Consider the following 8,403-nt stretch of genomic DNA (forward strand, 5'->3'; position numbering starts at 1 on the left):
ATCAAATTCTTTGCATCGATCGTTGATTAAAAGATACGCTTTTCGAAACGATAATCACCTACGCAAATGGGTTTGTCGTTTATCGAGACAATTAATTTAGAAGCTTCGACGTATTGTGCAAGATATAAATATAAGATTGTCAACGAGAGTACTGGTAAATTGAACCGCGCGTTGTTTAATTATCCCCGACGTTACGTCCAATCTCCCGAATAATGGAAACACGATATCTAATTGTTTCCAGCGGTGTATACATATGTATAAAGAATTCCAGTATTAATGATTTATTAATACGATAATGCATACGTTCGAGAACACTCTGTATAAAACACTGGCATTAATAGCGCAATATAGATTTAATGTCATTATAATACCATTAACGATCCCAAACCGAGAAGACCCTTCTGTGCATTTGACTCGCTAATTAGCAGTCAAAATTTGATTACACGGAACCGAGGAACGCATATGCGGACTATAAGTGTGTGCAACTATAGAATACATTACCGTGCACGTATTACCGAACGCATTTCAACCGAAAACTGACAGAAACGATTTTATGGCTTCGTTTACGCAATACTTGAACATTTATTTCGCGCACTAGCGACAAATACACGAGTTCGTTGGTAAAATTTATTCAAGCTGCGAGAAATTCAATCATCGATCGAAATTTTCCAAATATTATTACATCGATTTTCACGAAGAATATATCTTTCTGTGAAATGATCTGTCGTTATCGATATCGGTCTCTTAGAGGATCGATAATTCACAGACACGTCTATGACGTGTATATACATTCACACTATGGATTCTCAAAAACCAATGATCGACTTTGAGTAGCCTGACAACATTTCTTTTAATAAAAAAATCGTGTAACACTTACACACAACATACTAATTTTATCGTCAAGATATCCCTTGAGCTCGTTCGAACGACTTCTCCGTCAATTTCGCGAAGATGGAAGACAGAGTTACGTTAAAGAGAAGAATCTTCGATTCGACCCGGTAACTGGCCCACCCGGAGATGAAATTAGACGAACATCGAGACGAAAGTTAAAGGTTAACCATTCGTGACCTCGTTCGAGGCCCCGTGGGGGTTGACACTAATCGAGAAATTCGGCAACGATATCCCCCGCGAGAAGGCCACACTTGTCAGATCCCCGCGTGTATATTTAAACCTGGCTCGAAATACGATTTGGTGAAACGATGCACGATCTGAATAACGCTCGTTCGAATAACGAAAATAAACTTCTGAAATAACTATTACGATCGTTCCTTCGCTTTTTACCTCTATTCGAAACGGGCTCCACGGCGTTTATCTTGTTCGACGTTTCTCAAACGCGGTCACGGAATTATACACGAGCGAAGACGATGCCGGAAACCACGATAATTTACAAGTTCGCGGTAACTGGCCCATGAAAGATCGTGAGTCGAGATAAAACGAACCCCAAGGATTAATTATTTAGATAAGGAAGGGCGCGCGAACCAGTAGTTGGCAAAATCTGTTCCCTCGGTAGGAACAGACCGAGATGAGATACGCGATCTTCGGTGAAGCTGATGAACGTAAGTTGGTAAAAAGATAACACGTTCGTTTCCTGGTAATTTTCGAAATGGAGTCTCGTCCGTGGAAACAAAGCCACGGGTCCGTTTATGGGCGAAGATAGAACAGTTGCGCGTGTTTCGATGGATTCGCGATGGAAGTTCGAGCGTTCCCCGCTAGATGGCTGCCATCGTCGGTCCTGATTCTCGCAAGTAAAGTACGCGTACTCGAGACGTGTTCGAAATTCGAATAGAACCGTACCGAATTCGATCTAATGTCCAATCGTCGAAACGACGGTTCGAGTGGGGTCGAGATGTGAAGGAATTTTTCTTGGTAAAATGGATTGGAGAGGAAAGATTCTAACCTATTCCCTCGATTCGAGTACGGAATGTTTATCCGTGTTCGAATTATTCGAAGAGCGGGTATCACTCGTTTCGGGAGACTGTCGCCCTCTTTCGGTGACCGGCTGAACCACGCTGCCCGAAAAAGGATGCCCCGAAGAGACATCCGATCAACCTAAACGAAACCCAACCGAAGGTGTATCCAGCGACTTGGTTCGATCTATCTGGAGTAACGTAAATAAAAAAAAAAGAAAATAAAAAAAAGAAACGATATAAGTAATACAAAACCGGTAACAAAACGAACGCAACGAGATCGTAGAAATCCAGAACGAAACTTGATTAAAACTTTCCGAACGCAACAGGGATCCGTGTTACAATTTCGTTGAATAACATCCTCGCTGAGATTCCATAACTTCCGGGGAAGTTGTGCAAGATTCCGGGAAACAGAAATAATTTCACGCGAATCGGTGCACCGTGAGACGCGAGTTGATTTCAAGATGAAAAAATTACGTCTCTGTTTACCATTTAACGAAGCGATGGACACGATGATGAATCGCGTTAGGTAATTGCAGTTAAAGTTTCCACGGGCGGACGGAAAAAGCATATTTACAGGATAGACAGGTCATTAACGTACCAGATGGAACACGTCTCTAATTCGACAGCCTCGCTTTTGTATGCATCAATGAGCACGTCCAATATGATTTGTCGGGTAATGAGAGAAGTTATTAACTCGCACAAAGAGTACGAAATTACTTTGATAACGTGCCACGCGTTATACATCGTAACGGAGACCGTGTTTTCCATTGATCGGACCGGAATCGGAAAATTGAATGTCGAATGGAAAAATGCGTTCCCCGCGAAATCGACAATCCAGCGCACGAATCGTCGTTCCCCGCGATTTCCAATTTACATTTTCACGTGGACTTACTTATTTTTCGACTGCGGCGTAATCATTGGAACGGTATGCGTGTACACGGTTTATTTGCATTTTTCACCAGACGTGCGACAAACAACGTGAAATCTCATACATGTTTATGAAGGAACAACGACACACTGACCCTTGCTTTCGAGGCGTTACGTCAAAACATCCACATGAATATATATTGAACGAAATTCCGATTTCCGATTGCAGAAATCGTAAAATTGCAATTCTCGTTTCGCGGGACTCGGCGAGATTGTCATTTTATTAAACGGGTTTGAACACATGGAGCGTTGAGAACATTTTGGATCCTGGTAATCTAGAGTATTGGGAATGTTTTCATCTTGGTAAACTTACCGATCCAGAGTGTTGAGAAAATGTAGATCTTGGTAAACTTGTTAATCTAGAGTGTTGGGAAAATCTTGGGCCTTGGTAATCTTGTTAATCTAGAGTGTTGGGAAAATCTTGGGACTTGGTAATCTTGTTAATCTAGAGTGTTGGGAAAATCTTGGGTCTTGGTAATCTTGTTAATCTAGAGTGCTGGGAAAATCTTGGGTCTTGGTAATCTTGTTAATCTAGAGTGTTGGGAAAATCTTAAATCTTGGTAATCTTGTTAATCTAGTTAATCTTGTTAATCTAGAATGTTGGGAAACTTAGATCTTGATAATCTTGTTAATCTAGAGTGTTGGGAAAATCTTGGGTCTTGGTAATCTTGTTAATCTAGACTGTTGGGAAAATTTTGGGTCTTGGTAATCTTGTTAATCTAGAGTGTTGAAAAAATTCTCAATCTTGATAATTTTAGCTCAGGTTCGTGCGTAACCTTGGTAATTTTAGCATCTCGTATTTGTAAAATATACTGTTAAAAAAAATATCGCACGGTTTTAATCATTTCCCCTTTCAATTATTTTTGAACCGTCTATCGAAGTAAGTTATACGTATCGCACTTGGTCGCCTCTTCAACGTGAATTTCATTTTCGCGCCACTATCGAAAACAGAGTTATAATTCGATCGTTAAAACTATAATTCACCCAGGCCATAATCCAGACCTCGTTCCATCCAATTATCATCTCCTTTGAGCGTACTCGATCGAGTGTCGATTCAACAATATTGATTACGTCGAACGTAGATGTATACAATTTTTTACATTCGACGAACGGTACAGAGAAATACTGGCAAACGACCATGATTATTTTTTGTCGCAGCTAATACCTTAACGAGCAGAAAATGATCGAAATACGCAATTTTTCTGGAACGCTGAGAGATCAGATTTCGTACACCGATACAAAAAAGATGCACACAAAACGTGAATATTCTTTCCATCGACACGACAATATCAATACTTCAATTTTGCACGAGAGCTCTCGTATTCGCTTAGATAAGACTCGTAAATAGATCAAATTCGCGGTTTGATTTTCACCCAAGCTGAATCATCGTTCTTTTCGGTGTATGTTTTTTTTTTCTTTTCTTTTCTGTTTTTTTAACGCCCTCGTCATCGCTACTCTTTAACACATCGATGCATCGACAGGAGGAACAGCGTAACGTTGAACCCGATTGAAGTTGCATCTCGTGCAGGTTCCCTCGCTGTGAAAGCTTTCGTGGAATGGAGATTCGTGTCGCCAGAGGGTCCGCGGCGATGAAAGCGCAAGCAAAGATCGGATACAGATGCCAGAAAAGTTCTCCCACGCGATGCACAACTCCTTTCGCCTCAAAGCGAGAGATTTATCATATTCGTTTCTGTTCCATACCTCGAGCCACCCTAATAAGAATTCCTGATGGAATTCCGTGTACCGGCTCAAAGGCGTGTATTTGAAACCGATCGACCAACGAATTCTGATACCGTCTGAAAAGTTTCGCGGTAGAGACGTCTGCGAAATCTTTGCCCAGATACACACCGATCGATGTGTACCACCGTGCTCGGTGTTGTTCCGTATCTCGAAAAACATTTGGCAAATTTTTAACGCCCCACTTTCCCCGTGAATATCGATAACAGGTACGTCGAATAAGACACAATGCATAAAATACGATTATTCCGAGATGATCGTGTTCTCGTTCCAAAAACCGAAAACGTATTTTAATATTCGTCGCAATGGTCGCTGTTCAGTGAAACGTAGGTCGAATGTTATTTTATTTACGGTGGAAATATTTGCGAATATCATTGCATTTATAATAGGAATATTTGGGTATATAATTAACGATAAAAATTCATAAAGGAATTCGTACTCGATTTACCGGGTGTAATGTAAATTGTGCATATTTACGCATTACATTTAAACACGTTGAAACGCGTTCCAAACGAAATATTCGATACATCGAGGCACATTGCGCGCCGTACCAGTGACGCGAAATAATGCAAAGTGTGTATCGAATGTTCGATTCGTTTCGTTCCCTTTCGTTTTTTCGACAAATTATCCTTGCCTCGGGTGGTACCCACCAACCACTTTCGTGCACACCGTACACGGCCGGTGTGTTCTCAGACGTGCGAATACATCGGACTCGAAATTGGTAGTTCGCGGTGCAAAAATAGCACGGCGATAAATATTGAAATTCGCTCGACGAAGGGAGCCGAAGTTTCTCGGTAATACCCAATAATGAGCGTCCATGAACTGAAAATCTCCAATGCTCCCGTTTCCCGTGAAAATGTGAAATACTGTCGGAAGCTTTTCAAATCCTCGTTGGTAATCCGAGGGTAAAAAATGCAGAGCAAAGAGAGAGAGCGAGAGAGAGAAAGAGAGTGAGAGTGAGAGAGAGAGAGAGAAAGAGACCGACCGACAGACGGAGTGGAAATTCGTCGAGTCGTGAAACTTTTGTGAAAAAAAAAGGAAAAAGGTAAAAAAGGGAAAAAATCGTGAAAATTTCACAATCAGAAAACGATGGCGATACGTATAATAATACTTCTATACCGTGTGGATATCCCAAGCGATACAACTTCCCGGTTTGACGTCACTCGTAACAGACCGCTAGTTGGCAGAGTTAAAGCTTCGTTTAAAAGTGGCCTATTGGCTCGGCAGCTAACCGTTAGGAAAATCCATACGGTCGTCGGGGACGATCTAAGAGGTGACATTGACTCCTCATCGATGTGCTTTCTTTTCCACGGTATTACCCTTACTCGTTTTCCATTCTTCGTTGACTCACCACCCTCGGTTCTTTGCTCAGCAACCGGTCAGGTCGAACCAAGACGCGCCCTTTTTCCATCGTTGTTTCACTTCCACGAATTTATACTCCCTTTTATTTCATTCCATTTTCCTCCGTGGTTTCTTTATTCTTTTTTCTTCGTCTTTTTTTTTTTTATATCTAACTTTACTTCGTCCGCAATTTCTCCAACTTTTACGGTTCCTCGGTGTTTTACGGTTTCCTCTATTACCTCGTTTAATTTCTTCCATGCAGAGAGCAAGTCGACCAAGATTGGAATCTCGAGCATTTCAGTTGTCTTCGACGATACGAGAGATTTATCGGTGGAGTTTTTTTTTTATTAACGCGCGATCATTGTACGCGGGAGGTTCGTCGGTATATTGAATTTTAAATGTTCCGAAATTTCCCCTGTATTAATTATTACCTTTACTTTTGCGCAATATTAATCCCGGTGTAATTGCACACAGCTTAAATCTACCAAATACGACGCAAACAAGTGTCTCTCCATTCTACCGTGAAAAGGTACAAAATGTATCTACCCTGTAACTAATGATAACTCGTATCGCAACATTTTGACCGAATTGTTATCTAAAGTTCGAACCAATATCGAATTAATGTCGCGTTTAAAGTATCACAACCGTCAGTTTCATTTTTCGAAAATACAACAGTGAAAAGGAATTACATCTCTCGAGTATTTATACATTAACATCGTGGCCCGATTCCGCGAGATTTCCTCGAGTAGCCGGTATCCCTCGGTGTCCCCCGAAGAGGTCGAAGAGGAGAAACATAATTGACCTTGACATCTCGAGAGCCGTGTCCTCAATAAAAATGAAAGCGATCCCCGTCGCGTATTATCCATCCCCTTGGAGTGAAACGTATTCGTCCTTGGTAGTTCCCTGGACGGCATCGAGAACAACGAGGAGAGATTTCGGATCGGTTTTCCCAGGGTGAGTCACCCTGTCTTCCATCGGCGCACAGCCGTACACGTGTACGGTTGTTCCGTTTACGTTCATCCCTCTGCGTATTGTCCGTTTTATTCCCGCAATGGCAATGTTTCGCATTACTCCCCGCGCCTTTCGTTTATTTTTTTTTTTACCTCGTCGCACGCGTATCCCGCGATACGAGAGCCAGTTTTTACATATTCGACCGCGCGTCCCGTTGCAACTGCGTTCATCCCCCTTTCCAACGCGGTGCATCCTTTGGGAACGTTCTCGTCCCTGTTATTCTTTCTCTCTTTTTTCTCTCCACGCACATAGCCGCGTTGTTATTCCACCGTCGCGTCTTCCATATTTTCCCCCTCGTCGGGTAGCGCGCAGCTATTCCCCGGTAATTCGTCCGTCTCTCCGTCGTCTTTTATTTACGTCAGGCCCACCGTCTCGTCCCACACCGACTCAGCCGTCACCTTTCTCCCTCGTCTGTCTCTCTCTCTCTCTTGCGCGCACGATCCTCTCACCGACGATCGATCCGTCTCGCTCTCTCCCGTGTACCATCCACCTTATCCATTCTCCCCCCGGCGTGCGTCTCCCTCGCGAGTATCACCACCATCTGCGTCCACCTTGTTCGCGACCGCGAAGCCTATCCTCCTTCTACGCGCCACTCCTATTCGGCGTCAGCTCAGCGTCACTATCCCATTTCCTTCCTTACTTTTACTCTCGTCTTTCCGTTCGGGCTCCTCGACGCGGAGCTCCGGTCGTTTCTTCTCTGCCACCGTTCGGTTTCGTTGTCCCTTCTCGCCCCCTCGTTTCGATACTTGCCTCGCAGCCACGAACCGGTCCCTCTCGGTTCGTCGTCCTCTTCGCGCCCACCTCGCCGGGGCGATCTCTCTTCGTCGTTCGTCGCTGTCACGCGCATCGTACGTTACACGGTGTTTCAGCCCTGGCTCCTATTTCTACCCTTTTCCACCTACCCGCTCGTCACCCCGTGCCAGCGCTACTGTCTGTCCGTACGTCTTCCCTCTCTTTCCCGTGAACAACGCCGTATCGCCACCAGCGTCGCACAATTTTATTCATCCCCCGATCCCTCGGTCGAAAACACTTTCTCTTCTCTCGGTTAACCCCTCGATTCGCATCTTGACCGTTCCTGCGTCCCCACTACTCGTTTCCCTCTCCCTCTTCTCGTTAGACCCTCTCGGGTCCCCCTCCACGTTCGATTCAGCGAGAGGTTCTTCGCTCCGGCGAGCCTCTCGTCGAAGAATCGCGGCGAGTTTCCGTCGGTGGCACGCTACTGGGCGTTACACGAGCCAACCCTCTCCCCCTCCCCCTCCCCCTCCCCCTTCCTCCGGCCAGGTTCCTCGGTCTCCGTCTCTGTCCGACTGCGGAGGGCGCGACGACTCCACGCACTCGTTGCCAACCCCCTTCCTCGCTCGTTCGCTGGCTCGCTCCATCCCTCCCACGCTACTCGCCGAACCGTCCTACCCCCACCCCCCACCCCGCAACCTTCCCAGTCCGCTCTCGCTCGATCCTGCGTGCATTCCCCCCAATG

This window comes from Ptiloglossa arizonensis, chromosome 7 (genome assembly GCF_051014685.1).
Source record: "Ptiloglossa arizonensis isolate GNS036 chromosome 7, iyPtiAriz1_principal, whole genome shotgun sequence".
Lineage (NCBI taxonomy): Eukaryota > Metazoa > Arthropoda > Insecta > Hymenoptera > Colletidae > Ptiloglossa > Ptiloglossa arizonensis.